A 17,546-nucleotide genomic window follows, 5' to 3' on the forward strand; every position below is an offset into this window, starting at 1 on the left:
CATCAATAGTGGGGATTGAAAGAGGACCCTCTTGACCGCTAGGCGAGAGTCTGAGCCACTGCACCACAGCGACGCCATAGTAGGGGCCAGAATGTGGTTTGAGAGTCGGGCACGTTGACCAACATGCCACCATGCTCGACATGTTGGAGATGTTGGGTAGATTAAATGGTCACTGCAGAAAATCTGGTGTTGGCTTGTGTTTGTCCATCATGGTGTTGCCAAGTCCTCAAAGCAGTATTGCCCAGTAAGATCTGATTTGTCTCCTCTCAAAGCATTCTCCATTTGGTCCAGAAAGTCATTATTGAGAGCTGAAGAGACCCGCCAAAGCTAATATTAGCTCTCGGTAGACTTTGATGACAAGACAGGCAGGAAATGAAAGAATTATTCTCTCTAGTATTCTTTGTCTTTGTCCCTCCCATATCAATTTGCCTAAAAGAGGGTGGGCGGCTTCTCTGAGGAGGCTAGGATTAAGTGAGTCAAAGTAAACTATTTGACCTTTGTCAAAAGCTTGCGAATTCTTCTGCAAGAGCTCATGTCATCTAAAACTCTCTATTAGGGCTCTCTGAAACCTCTCTGTTGATAGTACTTGATAGCTATTTTGACTCTTTTGTCGATTTCTTGTCCTAAAGATCAAGAATTGGACAGCAGGAAATACGAGTTGGGTGTGAGAGCTCATTCAGTGTAAGATGGTCTACAGTTTGCTGATCTTATCCCTAAGAAAGATGAAAGAAAGAACTGTAACATTGTATTCCTCTGGGGCTATGACCAGCTGCCCGTGAAGCGCAGCGTGTGCCTGCCACGTGCCCAGCATGTCTTATCGAACAATATCGGCCACTTGCCTGTGACAACATGGCTCTTAAATGCCCTGTGATCACTGGAGCGTGCTGCCCTTGTCCTTATCCAAATAATGGATAGTTTGTTGAATCTTCCCTTTATGTTGGCTCAAGTGAATTTAATGGGTTTCATCCATAACTGGTTCGTTGACCTCTTTGTGTTTGAATCAACTGATGCCATCAGTGTTGTTCAGATGTTATTGGGTGTGAATGCTCTGTGACCATTTTGAACTTTTAATGATGGAAGATTATCAATTTCAAAGTTCACTAGTGTGGCATCTTGATCTGTTCAGTTACAGCTGTTTGCTATCGTTTGTACAACTTTTCTTCTGCAGTCTTTATTGCCCTTTCAGGACTTTGAATCAACACTTGGTCGGAAGAAGTAATTTTCCAGATATTGTATCCGGTTATTCATGTGCAATGATGTAACCAAGGCAACGCGCAGTAACCAAGGTATACTTGTTCATGCGCATGCGTAACCGGCCACCAAATCTGGAAATTGCGTTTGAACTTCTGCTGACTCAAAGTCATCGAATAAGTATTTTCGGTTATAGCAAGCAAAAATTAAACATAAAACGCCTAGCATGGTTCCTGTTTGGTACTTCCCAGTTGCTGCCGAATGCCAGAATTCGTTCGAAACTAGAAGTAAGGAAATCTAGATCTCCCAGTTTTTGGGCTTCCTTCTCAAGTCAGGCCTGGACCAAAAGCACCATTATACAAGTGCAGCGGCAAAACTCATAACACGAGGGAGCTGAGGGCATCAGTTGGTACCAATACTTTCCTGACATCAAGCAAGCAACTAACCAGTCATTAATACGACTTCATTGGAATGCTTGGTCATGTCGCTGGACTGGAGTCTTAGAACTCTGAACAGATCCTGTTGCTAACGTACGTCACATCATCCGGATTCTAATTCACCAAGTTCTCTGAACGCATCCCACAGTTTCAAAAATGATGTCCAGGCATTGCCAAGATCAGAACTTCGATTATCTCACAGTAAGGGACCAATGTACCCCGGAGGTCATTCACATCCTCTGCACAAAATGGTCATTATGCCATTTAGGTTCTACCTGATGGCTTGAGATTAGGTGGTGAAATTACGACGATGATGTTCTTGATGCCCTTGGGAGCAGCCAACCTTGGGGCCCTATCTAGGTTGCGGTAAGGACCCATGGTCTCATCTTTAACTGTGATAGAGCTCTATTTGGGAGTCGAATATTGGAATACTCTCGCTCTTAAATTGATTGCTTCAGGATTCCTGTGTTCTTCTTTGGCCAAGGGCTTCTACGCAGTCGTCCTGCACTGCAAGAAGAGCACTTCCATGCTTGGTATCATTTTTCAATTTCCCCTATCGTGCAATAAACCTTTTGCCAATATTACAGGTTTCTTGTTTGTCTTGTATATTGTTTTCAGACAAATGTCAGATGTTATGATCGGTTATTCTCCTCTGCGCAGTCGTCAACCTGAAGTCACCTCACCAAGGGTATTACAGGTCTCAAATCTCAGACAATGTCAGAAGAAAACACGTTTATCAATAATTGCTTTGACATTTTCAGTAATTGAAACACAAAATGCAATAGGTCATGTTCTTGTTATTCAGCAAATGACTAATGTAACATGCAACAGATAATGACTGCAACAATGCTGATCATGTATATGTAACATTTTGTCCTTAATAATTGGTCTCCTCTCTCAAAACTTGATTACAACAGCAGAATATGTAATCCTTTCTTCTACCTGTCACATCCTATGTAGAAAGTAGCGATGACAATTATTGGTTCGAATTACTGCTATAGACAGATGTATAATGATGCAACAAGAACTTATTTTCTATGAAACGTGGCAAATTGATGTAAATCATTGTAACAAAGTATAGGTATTGTTTTTTGTCCTTTCTTCCCACAAGTGTCATGTACACTTTTGCCATATAGTGTTACATCATACTTACTCGATCTGACCATCTTCAAAAAGCATCTTTAGTATATAACTAGTCTTTAATGCTTTCTAAGAAGGTTGCCTCGGTCTTTCTGCATGCAGAACAAGACAAAAAGTGGTGTGAGGGCATCATTTGTTTCCTTCGGAGAGCTTGATCTACATTACTTAACCACCGACCTTCAATTGCTGGCTTTCTGATCCGAGATTTTAGAATGATGGTCACCCTCATTGGTCATCTCACACCTCAGCCACTCTACCTCGAAGACAATGACACTGATGTTATGCAAGTGGCTATTGTTCCGTCTTGATTTCAGCTCCAACAACATTTGTCATTGACAATGATCCTTTATTACTGGTTTCCTTCGGATCACCATGATACCTTGTAATGGATCTGACCCGAGCCTCGGGCTCTTTGAACCCAAGAATCATGAAAATAAAGTTGGTGACCACAAAATCCTCTGTTAAGTAGCCATTGTTTCTACAACTGAATGTGACACTGATCCTCCTTAATTAGCATTCCAGTTGGAACAAACAGCGGGATCTCCTGATCTTTTATCCTTTGATGTCTTCGTGGTTAGTTGAAGATAATTGACCAAACAGCATCTCTTCGATAACCGCTGTAACTGTGCGTCGTTTGAAGCTTTTAAAGTTGGTGACTTTATCCAAAGGTTAAGCGAAGGCTGATATTCTGCTATTACATGTAGTGCTACAGTCCCAGTCACAATTAGCACTCCCTCTTCGATCGAGCGTGAAGGTTAAGTATAAAAAAAGTAAAGTTTGTTTATTATAGTGTCACCCCTAATGAAAGGGCCAGACAGCTTTTTGGCTTATGAGACACTCTTCACTTCCAAACTCCTATCTCTAATGCCAGGCGCCTGGCGAGAAGGCAGTTTGTACCCTATATTTAACTAGCTGGTGGCTAACCAACCGGTCGCATCGGAAAGAGGTTACCAGCGGGCCTCGAACCTTCGACCTTCCGTTCACGAGGCGGGCGCCTTAACCACAAGGCCATCGAGATCGGTATATCATGGGCAGAGCATTCATTAAGCCTGCGCAATGGTTGTGTGTAACTTACATGACATGTCTGTTGCCGAAGCTCGTTATCACCAGCATCAGTGTAGGATAAAAAAGAGAAATTGTCCAAGAGTTGAGGAGTTCAGATGAGTCAAGCTGATGTCTTGGGGGTAAAAGCATTAAAGGTACATCTTATATACCTTGATTCTTTTACCGATGGTCAAGCATAAAGAAAGAAATCTTCTTCGATACTGATGCAGATTCCTTGATCCCTCAGTGTCGATATCTGTCATGTTGGTTGTGGTTGGCTCGGGTTCACAAGTTCACATCTAGTGATCTGGTATAATCCAATTGTGTTTGCCATTGATGGCATCAAGGTGCAAGGATCGTTGGTCAGGGGTCAGAGACATTAGGATGTTTGTCCAGGGCGGGGTGAAATGGTTGCGCTAATTTCTTGATCAGAGTCAGATGGTGTAGACAATGAGTTGCTTTTATGCTGATGGAGCAAGTAATTTTACAGTAGATATGAAGATCTCATGATTCAGGAACTTGGTAATGCAGGGATCAGTAGTTGAATGAAGGAACCTCCTGAAAGCGGGGTAAATTGGTTACCGTTATATGCTGATTTCGGAACAGAGTTGGATGGTAAGGAAAAGGTGGTTTAACCCAATGGTGCTAGGCCAGGACCCAGTCCCATTTTTAGCTCACCTCTTAGCAGAGGTGAGCTTATCCCATACCGTGGCGTCCGTCGTCCGTCGTCGTCGTCGTCGTCGTCGTCGTCGTCGTCCGTCGTCGTCCGTCGTCCGTTAGCAGGGCACGTTTCGTAACTGTTAGAGCTATTGAGTTGAAACTTGGTACACATGTACCCTTATGTAATGACACCTTGGAGACCAAGTTTCGGTCCGATTCGTTTCATGGTTTGGCCACCAGGGGGCCAAACGTTAAAAGTGAAAATATGCAATATCTCCCTTAATAGTAGTCGGGAAATTTTGAAAAAAATATGGTAGGTACTTCTAGCAAAGGTGCATCATATATCCTCCAGGTTTTTGATTTGACCTCCTTTTCAAGGTCACAGAGGTCAAATGGTGTAAATTGGCCGTTAGGATGTAACGATGGCACGTTTCTAAACTGCAATGACTATTGATACCAAATTTGGTACACATTTACCCCTTAGTCAGGTGATCTCAGGGACCGAAGTTTGGTCCAATATGATTCACCACTTGACCACCAGGGGGCAAAATCCAAAAACCTTAAAAATGTGATTATTCCTTAACTTCTTGCCCGATTGCCACCAATTTGATATCATGGGTACATCTAACCACCATACAGTATATGTCACACAGGTTTTTAATTTGACCTTCTTGTCAAGGTCACAGAGGTCAAATGGCGTAAATTCGCCGTCAGGCCGTAACTATGGCACGTTTCTTAACTGCAATGACTATTGATCACAAATTAAGTACACAATGTACCCCTTGGTCAGGTGATCTCAGGTACCGAAGTTTGGTGCAATCTGATTTGCCGTTTGGCCTCCAGGGAGGGGGCCAAATCCTAAATTCTTCAAAATGCCATTATTCCTAGTAATGACTTGCCCGATTGGCACCAATTTTATATCATAGGTACATCTAATTCTAACAACCATTCAATGTGTCACCCGGGTCTTCTTTGATTTGACCTACTTTTCAAGGTCACAGAGGTCGAATGTACTGTAAATTGGCCATTTTGGGGAAATTGTAATTGCTTGGACCTACATCAAACCTAACACTACATGACACAATACCATGCTCTTTATCCATCTTTCCTCCACATGAGGTGAGCACAATGGCCCTGGTCATTTCATTCAAAATTCAAAAGTCTCATCTTTGCATCTCCATCAGCAGAGCAGCGTGAGTAGGAGCATGTCTTAGATTATTAGGATATTGGATTCTCTGAAACTTGTGTGCCAGGATAGAAAGAAATTACATGTATCATCAACATTTCATGCATTGCCTCTGACAGAACAAATCGTCTGCTAATCCAGAAGTACCAAAACCAGGTGGCGTGATCAATCATGGCCATCCTCCATTAGCTGGGAATGATATCGAACAGATTCTCAAATCCTTCGTGGTTGAATTGGCTTTAGATCAATTGACCAGTGTACAGCCATCATCAACAGGTCATTACTATAGAGACTGGTACTGACTCATTCTAGTAAGCCTTTGATTTCTTACCATTATTCCAACAAGTTGGATGCTGCAAATCCTATGCCATTTTCCATTAATTTGGCTTCATTTACATCGCTGTCCTTCTGCCACATTTCCCCAGATTTATAGTCAAATGAGATCAACTGGATGGCTGGTCATTTCTGAACTCCAACAGGTCATCACTGCACTGTATTCACTTGTTTGAAACTTGGCTCTGTAGTGTCCTTGTCCAGCCCAGATAGATAATCCTCACTCAATAAATGCGCATTACATGCATGCGAGTGCAAAGCAAGAGACATGAGGTACCATTGATGCATTAGCCAGATTCATCTGCAGTGATACGGATTAGTATATAAAAAGCATGTACTGTTGAAGAGTTATGATGCAAAACAACTCCTGGAAGGCATTCCAATAAAATATATGAGATGAGGACTGCATGTAGTATATGAAATTTATTGTAAAAAGATGCCAGCTGTAGCCTTGATCTGAATACCAAACTGCTTTGATGCAGAACCTGCAATATTGCATGGAAAATCATATCATATGATGTCACTTTCCCGACGTCACCGTCAGAGTCACAACGGAAATCTTACTCAAAACGACCGGTACATTTGTTGCTTTTGCCTCTGAAACGTTCAAGGATATTCCCGGCATCCCGAAAACAGACAATTCTCTCATCACTTATCCAAACTCTGTACCAACTAACTCAACCATGTCGACGCTTTTGAATTTTGACTTTTACCAACAACAGCGTCTGCATCGCTGTCAAGGTTTCCTGGAGCCCGATATCAATAAAAAACACCAGGCTAGCCTTTTGTTGCCGACAGCTATCTGATGCTCACGGCGTATCCTGTTATGTACGAACCTTGGTAAAAATGTGTCCCGGAGGAGTCATTCAGTTCAATATCAAAGCTGGTTAGACTTGGAAAAGCACTCCATAAATTCCCAGGTAGCAAATGAGACTGGCTGCTTAGGATCAGTAAACAAGCTTGAAGAGTCCTCAAGGATGAGGTTTTCTTGAAGTTCTATTCACTTTAAACTTCTTGTTGCCTCACTCGTACTGTTGAAGGAAGTATGTGTTGTGCTGATATTTGTAAATTAATCAACTTGGTTGGTAGCCTCGAAAATTTCAGGTGCTGATTCGAACCATCTTCCGGATTGACCTGCCTTCATGCCTGGATTTAATGGGTAGTGTGTTCCGCATCTGAAGCTCAGGATCAGGGCCTTTCCTGAAAGTAAGATAATGGTAATATACATTTGTAAATAAAGATAAAGTAATGATAATAGTGATGATGAAAAAGGTTCAGTATTATAACGGGTCAACAAAAAAACTTGTGAACACTAAGACGGAATCAAGTACAAATAACAATGACTTGTCTCACTGTCCTCTCTCTCAACCTCATCCAATCAGTGTTGTCTCATTGAAGACCAGCTACTCATATTACATCAGGAATCCATCAGACCCCTGATAAAAGGGCTCAAGTCTTACACCCTGCCCTCTCCCTAATGGCCCCGCAAACTGACTCTTTGATCAGACTTTGTTTCGCTCCAACCTGATGGGAATTACTGAAGATCATATTACGCAAATCCTTTTCGGAATACAACTGAAGGACTTCGGATACCTGGTCTAGCTCCTCTGCTGACTTATCAAATATCTAATATGTATATATAACTCAGAGAGGGTGTGTGAATAGCTTCTGCTGATATTGGTGATGGTGCTAAAAGAGGACCCAAATATCTTGCTTGAGACATAACCAGCTTATAAACAGATCAACACAGTCTGTCTTTCAATACTAATGATAGCATCGCTCTTGATAGCACATCCCCCCCCCTCAATGGGTAGAAAGATAACTGGGACCCTCCACATGTCCAACCTTGGTGTGAAGGACATGGGCCACCCTACCCCAACCCTTCATGTGGCCTGTACCAACCCAACCCTTTAAAAAGCTTACCCCACCTAAGCCATTTTAGTGGCCCACCCCTCCCAAAGCCTTCATGTGGTCAAACCCATTGCATGAAATGACAAACAAATCAGTGCAGTATCTCAATGCTAACATTAGCATCATCCTTGATGGCGTCACCCCCATTGTGGCAATCAGTAGCAGGATTACCGGGACCCAATTCACCCAGAGATGTCCACAGGATCATTGTCTGCATCTTGATGCCTTTCATCATCTCCATCTGAAGATTACTCAATTAGCTCTATTTGTATTGTTAGCCAGGCTAACCTCACTAGCTTAGCCTCACATGGCTACTTAGTTTGCCATAACATCAGGGGCATGCTAGCAATCGTGACAAGTTAAAAGGGAAACAGTGGGCAGGAGCAAGCTAATTGGCTAGATTTAGATCTTGAGAGAAAGTTAATCTATCTCATAGTATCTGTCTATGTTCTATTTCGATTGTTTTTAGTGTATCTCTGACGACTCTACTCTAAAGTTAGCAAAAGATACCTGCTGATTCAGCATGGGGTATAAAATCAGATCCCTTTTCACAAACATGGAGTGAACCACATCAGTTATGGTAAAAAGTGGGAAAGTCGGATATTTCAGGACAGGTTACACTTCCCTATTCTTCCTGATATCACTTCCATTGTAAACCTCAGAACCTCAGAACCTCAAAGAAAGGGTTACACTTCACAGAATTAGCTAAACTCAATCAAGCATCTATAACCGTGTGTGAACACAGGTGACCAAATTGACAAATTACACATCTCGTGTCATTCTCGATCCATCTAATATTTCAGGCGTGGAAAAGTCTGATATTTCAGCCTTGGTCAAATTGAAGAACAAACACCGTCATCTGCGGATGACTGTATTACGTAACCACGCCGATGACTAATTTTATGACCCCCTGGAGATGCTCTGTACTAATTCTTGATTGACTGGATCTGTGTGACAATGGGAGGCTGTGATGTGATGGTCTTGTGTCAATATGAGCCTGTTTTGGAGTTATTAGTGTAAGCGTGAGGGTTTAAAGGGAGAATAAGACCATGAGGTTCAGAAAGGTGAAGGGAGAATGCGGATGATGCTAAGTTAACCGTTTTGCTACCAGCCTTTATGGTCACTAAGATTTCAGCATCACGTCAACCATCATATTTCAGCTTTCCATTCACTCCCGCAAGCCACGGCGTAAAAGCATGAGAATGCTTTGGGGATTTCCGTTATGTAGAATGCAACAGTGGTCAGTAAGTAGCCGTATATGTCAACATACTTTCTTCTAAAACAGTCCATCAAGTAGTGATTCCATGAATGACAAAACCCACCATGTATTAAACCAGCTCCAAATAAACCAATATTAACACCTCATTTAATCCACCTTGTCAAACCTTTGTTGCAGAAGGGTCATCATATCCTGTCATTATCGCTGCACACCATCGTCCCTCGCCAATGGGGATTTCATCATTATCATTCAATTTATCGTCGAATCGTAACAGCCATGTGAGAAATCTTGCACCTAAATCCCAAACGCCTGAAATATCACGTCAGCAGACTAATTCACTAATAATGCACGATAATAGAAACCCTAGAATTATATGATTGAGTCAGAGGTTCATCAAATTCACAAAGTTCATCAAATACAACTGATTCCGTCTCTTGTCTGTGACTGGGGATTGAGTTCATTGAGAGGTGTGACGCTAATGGAAGGCGGCTTGGAACAGCTATGGACTGCAATTGGGACTGGATTGGGACCAATGATTCAAGGTTAACATTTTGCTAATTTTGCAGCAAATAGAAGGTGGTCGCCACAGAAAAAATACTGATCTGAGCAACCGTCACAATAAAAAGGAAATTACATCCTAATCCAATTCAGTCAGACATTTTCATCAAAGAAAAATCTCAATAGGTTATATAGTTCATTAATGAAAAGATCATAACCAAAAGATCATTACGTTCAGACATCGCGTGACCATGTCATTTCTGATAATGCAATACAATAGTTATGCCATCAAAAATGACTTATCAAAGAGCTGGTTATGATGCTCCAAGGCCAAGTCCTTGAATGATACAAAGTGATCTCTGCCAGTTGTCATATTCAGCCTTGACACATGCAGAGTACATTAGAAAAAATTTTGACACTCAAGAGGAATGAATCCAGAAATTAATACTGGAAGTGTACCATCACTGCAGTTAAGTTCGGCCGACCAATTGTATTTATATTGTTTCATATTTGCCAGCATTTAAACTTTGAGATATACAGTTTGGCAGTTTCATCATGTTAAATGGTAGTTGTCTTCGAGACTACTTTAAGATTGAATTTGCTAATGAATTCGTAATTGAAATGTTCCTCTTATTAGCTCACCTTTGGGGAGCTTATACCATACCGTGGCGTCCGTCGTCTGTCGTCGTCCGTTAGCGGACTAGACTTTGATATTTTCACCCCAAATCTTGGTTCAGTACTCAGACTGACATTCTCTTCCGTGTCATGAAGAACATTTTTCAAAAAATTTTGATATTTTGAGAACATTATCAAGTTGTCATTTTGTGATATTTAGAAGAATAAAAGGTTAATTAGCACTGATATCGATATTTCGCTTTAGCATCAATAAGATTATGTATCTATCATTACGTTCCAAAATTGCTTCTCTTATGTCTCTTGTTTTCTCTCTCTTTTCTTGTCAAAAACCAACCGACGTAGAAATTTATAGGTTTGCAGTAGTAAACTTTAGGATTCCTCCATTGTCTAAATGCTGCGACAGACATATTCATTTGTCCTCATTTGGTGTCTGTCACCTTGTCACCTGCCTGAGATATTAAGGTGTCAAGCCTTTCAATTAGTCAAAATGAATGTCTGTCTTCTGGGGCACAGTTTCATTTGCTACTTTACACGCACATGCCATTGATCGTGCGTGCAATAGTATGCAATTTACATCAGTAATCTTTTCCAATTGCTAAACTAGGGAAATAGCGTAGCCTGTGGACATTGGTTATAGCACATGGCAATGCATCAAAGTTAAAAGTTCAGGGCTAGGATTGGCAGGTTAGCATGCAAGAATCCAGTATTCACCAATTTTAGCAAAATTGGGACATTGGTACCAGCTTGTTCGTCGAACTGTGCTTTGTGAAGTTGAGTGCATAAGCAATGCTTGATTTGGAACCAGTCTTGAAATATTTCAAATGCTTTTTAAAGAGTTGGATTCCAGGCAAGAACCGGTTGGCACAATCCTTGATGCATTTTGTGTGATACAGTACATGTAACCCCACCAATATTTTACATAATCAATAATGAAGATTTTCAGAAAATGACTTGAAAGGTGCTAACGTGATTCATGCATGCACCCGTTTCAATTTCAAGGAGTGCTGAAATGGCCTTTCTGTAGCGGTTGCCACATAGATCCCCGTATTCTTTATCTCTGAGACATTGCTCATGCTTGGCTATGTTTATGGTTATCCATTGTATATCCACAGACTATTACAATAGAAACAACCAGTAATACAAGTATCTGCCAAATATCAAGGTTGTCAAACAATCTTCAGGAGCACGATATGTTGACATCCCTTTCTCTCTTTCATGAAACCTTTATATCAGATATACATCAGCCGGTGCCAAATGCCAAACTATGAAAGTACATTTAACACATAAATTCCTTTTACCTGAAGAAACTGATACTTTTATACCATGTAAACACCTCAACATCTTCCCATGACATAGTGTGAAGCCCTTTCACCCTAATACCCTTCCATAAAGGTACATTCTGCCCTTTTCCTTCCATTAATAGGATAAAGGGATATTTGTCACCCGGAGGACAATCTATTGTCCAGACAGTTCTGTTAGACCATCATAAGGGTAAGGAGAGTTAGGCCATTTGTCTGATTGGAACATGACTGATTAGTTTTAATGTCACCAAAGTCATTTGAAAAAATACTTGTTCAACTAATCTGAGATAATAAGGTTTCAGAAATCTTAAAACTTTGTCACCAAACATAGACATAAAGGGATATTTGTCACCCGGAGGACAAATCTATTGTCCAGACAGTTCTGTTAGACCATCATAAGGGTAAGGAGAGTTAGGCCATTTGTCTGATTGGAACATGACTGATTAGTTTTATTGTCCAGACAGTTCTGTTAGACCATCATAAGGGTAAGGAGAGTTAGGCCATTTGTCTGATTGGAACATGACTGATTAGTTTTAATGTCACCAAAGTCATCGAAAAAATACTTGTTCAACTAATCTAAGATAATAAGGTATCAGAAATCTCAAAACTTTGTCACCAAACGTAAATCATGCAAGACCTAACTCTTCTTTTTTTTGCGTCCACTCCTTAAAAAACAGGGATGTCAAATTTCGGATTTTAGCAGATTTCAGACTTTTTCCTATCATACATGCTAAATTTTGAATGGAAAGATCTCTACTCTCTATTGATCTGTGAATTTTCGATATTGAACCAAAAATATGCATTTTAGAGGCAATTTTATGCCAGTGAGTGCTGCTCAAAGAGCAAGATTTTGACAAGAAAAACATCTCAGACATTTTGACCTAGCTCATCACATTCTTGATTGAGGCGACCCTGTTTTCATCCACCGAACATGATTGACTGTATAAGGAGTGAACGAGAAGAGGTCTATCCCGAAAAAGACCAATACCAAGCTTCAAGTATGAAATATCTCATATGTAAGACGCGAAAGAATGCGTCCTCCCTCCACTTGCCTCAATTACAGTGATTTGACCAATATTGTCTTTGCCATCATCCAAGCTGACCACATCATAGCACCTGTGCTAACAACATTACCCAACCACAGTCTCCAATGCAGCTGCTGAAAACTACAATAGAGCTAAAATCGAATTGTCTGCGGGTCTCCCTTTACTCTCCTCAATTGTGATCCATGTCTGACAGTGTGCATCTTCAGAATTGTCAACGGTAATGACAGAGTTGGTTGGCATCGTAGAGTTACTCCGGGACGCCGCTGTGACATCATCGATACTCCATACAGTGTTACCGAACACTCAATTAATTGACAAAAGGATATAAGTGAGGTAATGTTGTGATTAACTAACTTGTGGAAAAACATTCTGAGATTCTTTTCATAAGGATTGACCGGTTGACTTTAGCGTCTGTTTATCTTCTCAGGTGAGTGACAATGCATTTATCATTATCTTAATATATGTTGATATGAGTGTTTGTTTTTGTTTAGTTCTGTACATTTTTTTGTACATTTTACTAACTTGACCCTTAATAGCAAATCCGGGTGCATATCGCTAAACGACACCAGCAGATAACCGAAGAAATTTCACAAAAGGCCGACAACAGTGAAATGAACAACCAGTCCGTCGCACCTGCTGAGCTCACACACAGCAACACGCGCCTGGTTTTGCTGTGACACCCTTCCTTAAGTAAGAATTATTGGATGATTTGTCCAACTCTTGTCCACAAAATGATATATCCCATCATAAAAGGGTTAATTTCCTGCTTGTGCCCACGAATTTTTACGTCAACGATAAAATATTCTTTAAATTTTATTTTGGAGTGTTTTCATTGAGTGCAAGTAATGATCATCACATTGTCTCCCGCAATCACGACAATATAAAAATTCCCCTGAAGCATAATATTTGTGTTTCAAGTAATCTTTGTTTACCCAATATATTGATTCTTGTATCATCAATTAAAACGAATTAAAATTCAGCATGTTCAGTCATCATTTACTGGGATAATCTGTTCAGGAATTGTTTCACTGACATTGTTTTGTTGCTGTTACTTCACTAATACCCGGTAAGTTAAACCTGATAATATGTATTGGTGCCTATTTATTTTTGCAATAATTTCCGAAAAATTAATAAGCTTTCTTTCAGTTCATCCAATCCAATAAAATTGACTGCAAGTCTTATTTTTGCAAACATAGGTATTTGCAGAATCCACAAAAATGAAACGCCCACAAAGTGTTTAACGGTTTACAATGTATCGATCTTAAGGTATCATCAGTGGAAACGCGTTCAAATTCTGTTTATCGTCGTTCATTTGCTTGGTGTGAGCAAATTTGGTTTGTTTTGTTAGTTGTGTTGCCACTGTACTGTAAATGCTCTGTTGTATTGACTCACCTTAAACTCTAATTAGTGTCAGCAAAGCAAATATTTGCCTTTTCTTCATGGTCTATTTGATGATAAATGCAATTGTTTTCAATTGAGGCCAACATGTGTGAAACAGGGTATTGAGCTGTTTTGAGAATTTCGAAGTAAATGAATGGAACTTATGTTATTAGTTTATAGATTTTCTTTTTGAACATGTTAAATTGATGTCAAAATCAAAGTATTAAGCATTGTAACAATAAAATGATGATGAGCAAGTATCAGAGCGGTTGGGAACTGATGATTATGAGAAAAGTTTTTGAAATTCTGTTCAAAATGGGTTAACGTTGATTCTCTTCAAGTTGTATTTGCATAACTTCTTAAGATACTCAGCAAAGTTCAGTATCATTAGAGGGAATTGCTTTGATGTTCTACCCACCCCTGGGAACTTTCAACTTAAATCCATTTAAACTCTCAAAGGGTGAATTTCTCATTTCATCTTTGAGAGCCTTTATTTTCCGTCTATACTTAGTTTGAAAACTTTTGACAAAAACTATTTTAAGGAGTTAACCCCCTTAGGCTGCCATCGTCGTGATTACAAACATCAATGTAAACATATTGTCAATAAAATGTATTACCGTTAGGCAAATTTAATGTTTTGCCCAACTAAAATACATTCAGTAAAGTTGCGATGTCATGTGACTTTCTGACAAATAACTACAAAAATGTTTTTTTCTAGGATCGTATCGGCGTTGCAGTGTTTGTTTTCAACTTTTAAGCACCTGTGACCTGTGGTTTTAATCGACAGTAACAGCTCAGTTTGGTGGTCATCGCAGATCGATCGAAATATAGCCACGATTCAGATAGCTCGTTTGAGCTGCGCTTCAGTGTACTTGATTATTGCCATCCTAAAAAAAGCGCTCCTGTAATGGTGATACAAAATATCTGGAGAGGACTGTTATGAATTTAACGATCATTACCTGATCTTGAAAAATGCCAGACGCCAGACTTAATCATGAAATAATCATGTGATGAAAAAAAAATCATGTGCTGATTACTTAAAAAGTGTGAAACTTTCATAGGACAATGTTAACTACTTAACGGAACACTTTAATAGAAAATGATACAAACTTTTTGACAAACGAAAGTCGATGCTACTATGTTTTGCTGATCTTTGCTAGCTGTAAGCGATAACTCGAGTGACATTCCCTTCGCGCTAATCTATAGTCATATTCCAATGTTAGCCTTTGTTGATGTGTTGCTACATCGGATCATCACATCGGAAATCAGATGCTGTGATCTTTTTATCTCATGGGAATGATCTGATGAGATTACAAGTATAAGGAGGGTAACCCTTTGACTTCTGTATACCATTATTCAGGCAGCATCTCTCGTGTCAACATGAATACACTGCAACCTTCAACAGTCTTACAACACACAGCTTAACACACAGTCATACATTGTCATAGTAGAGTTGGAAAGACACATTTTCCAAATAATCACAAATCTGAATCATAGATGGTTACTTAATTGTGAACCATTTAAAGAATGTTAAAGCCAGTTTCAGCCTGATTTTGTCAAATAGTCAACACCATAGCTCATGGCATTGCAAGGAGTGAAAGAGTCATTGGTTGCCACAGGCATTTTGTCTCTTTCAAGAGTTTGAATTGCTACTTTGGATTTTTCACTTTAATGACAATTTACTCATCAATTTAACGATTGAATGAATAATGCCAAAATGATCAGCCACAGAGAAACCAGGCTGCGGTAGGAAAATGGTCAATGTTTGATGAGGAATCCTTTTCTAACATTTGAACTGCACTTAATCACTTGATGGGCCTGGATCCAAGGGGTTGGCAGCAGAGGGGGTGCACCAGACGCACAGCCCCCCTCCAATTCATGAAATATCTTATAAATTGACCTTGAAATTGTGGAAGAGTAAGGAAATTCTAATGAGCTATGCAGTGTAATCACCCTTTTTTTCCTGCTCCTAGATCTGCTTATGGCCAGTGTAGGCAAAGCTTAGTCCCACCACAGGTCACCAACTGCACATATCTAATTGTCTCTGCATTGCAACCCAATGACACTGTCCACAATAACACAAGAATTACTTAGACTAATTAAATCGTGGACACACTACTTTGTGTCGGAGCATAGGAGACCATTAATTTTAGGATCAAGATACAGATGCAATTGGATTAATGGCTATACCACAGATGCACGTTGAGAGGATGTATCGGCAACAGTCTGATGACCACGTCAGGAAAGAATATTAACCTTTTAGGTCCTAAAGCATCCTACATGAGAGGTTTCTGTTAAAGTTTGTTGGAAAAAACTTGGGGGCCTTTTTTTCAGACTTCGTGATGCAGTCAGACAAAGATATGAAGCAATTTGTGTGTGATCAGTACAAGAGTTAATTACTTGAGGAAAGCCCAAATTGGTATAACTTTAACATGTGACTACTTTGAAATCAAGACAGCTCCAAGAAGAAAGCAATTCTGAAAATGGTAGTATCCGTTAAGAAATGAGTCTGACCATGAAGTCCTGTTATCACTTTCCACTGAAACTGTTCTTGATGAGTATAAGTAAATAGTCCTGGACCCTAGCTTCTAAGAGCAAAGGAGATACTTTTATCACAGAAGTTCTGAAAGTTTTCTCGTAACCCCCTGGGAATGATAAGTAAAGGATGTATGTGGCCAAAGAAGTGACTACTAAAACCACAATGTTTTGTTTCCCTACTGATGGCCATAACAGTTTACCCTTAACAGCCACCACCAAGGTGTTAGCAAAGTAGCTCGAACAACACCGTGCTACCCCAAGGACAATAGCCGAGAATGGAGCCTACTTGCTAAGAGCAGAGTATCTCTGTGATAATGCAATCAGAAAAAAAGCCATTTACCCATTAGGGTGACCATTAGCCAATCAAAAATACCTATAAAGGACTTACAGGTAGTAAAGGTCAAATAATCGCGTGAAAGCATCGTCAGCGTAAACAGCTCCGTTGGCGGCAAACTTGTCAGACGGTGACCAATCCACTTTCTGCTGATTAGTATGGACATGGTGAGGGTCGTGGGCATGATGAGACACATCAGGATTGTCCTATAAGGAGGATGTTGACGTCTTCTTGAACTTGATGTGGTTGGTAAATTGTGATTGCATATTACCCATGAAAGCAATGAGAAGACATTTGTTGATGGCAGTGCAGACAAATTTGTTTTGGATCTGATTGAAAACATGACGTCTTGGCTTTGGGAAAATCTTTCAGGGTTTTTCGGTCAAAAATTGTAACCTCTTGTAGACTTGTATGTGCTGATCCAAGGGTGCAGTTAGCCATACCCCATCCCAATGCTTTTCAGAAGAATCTTTCAAATTGACCATTAAGCATTGGTAAGTTAGGAGTTGACCAGGATATTGATACTAAAAAACTAAGCCACGTGTCCGTTCTCTGACATGTCTGAATTCAGTATCCACCGCTGAAGTTGTAAAAGAATATCTAAGTTAAATGTGGCACTGTGTAGACTGCAGAATAGCAAAAAAGGATGGCCACTTTTGTGATGAAATTGTATTAGAACCACATCCCTTTGA

This window comes from Lineus longissimus, chromosome 18, assembly GCF_910592395.1.
Source record: "Lineus longissimus chromosome 18, tnLinLong1.2, whole genome shotgun sequence".
Taxonomy (NCBI): Eukaryota; Metazoa; Nemertea; class Pilidiophora; order Heteronemertea; family Lineidae; genus Lineus; species Lineus longissimus.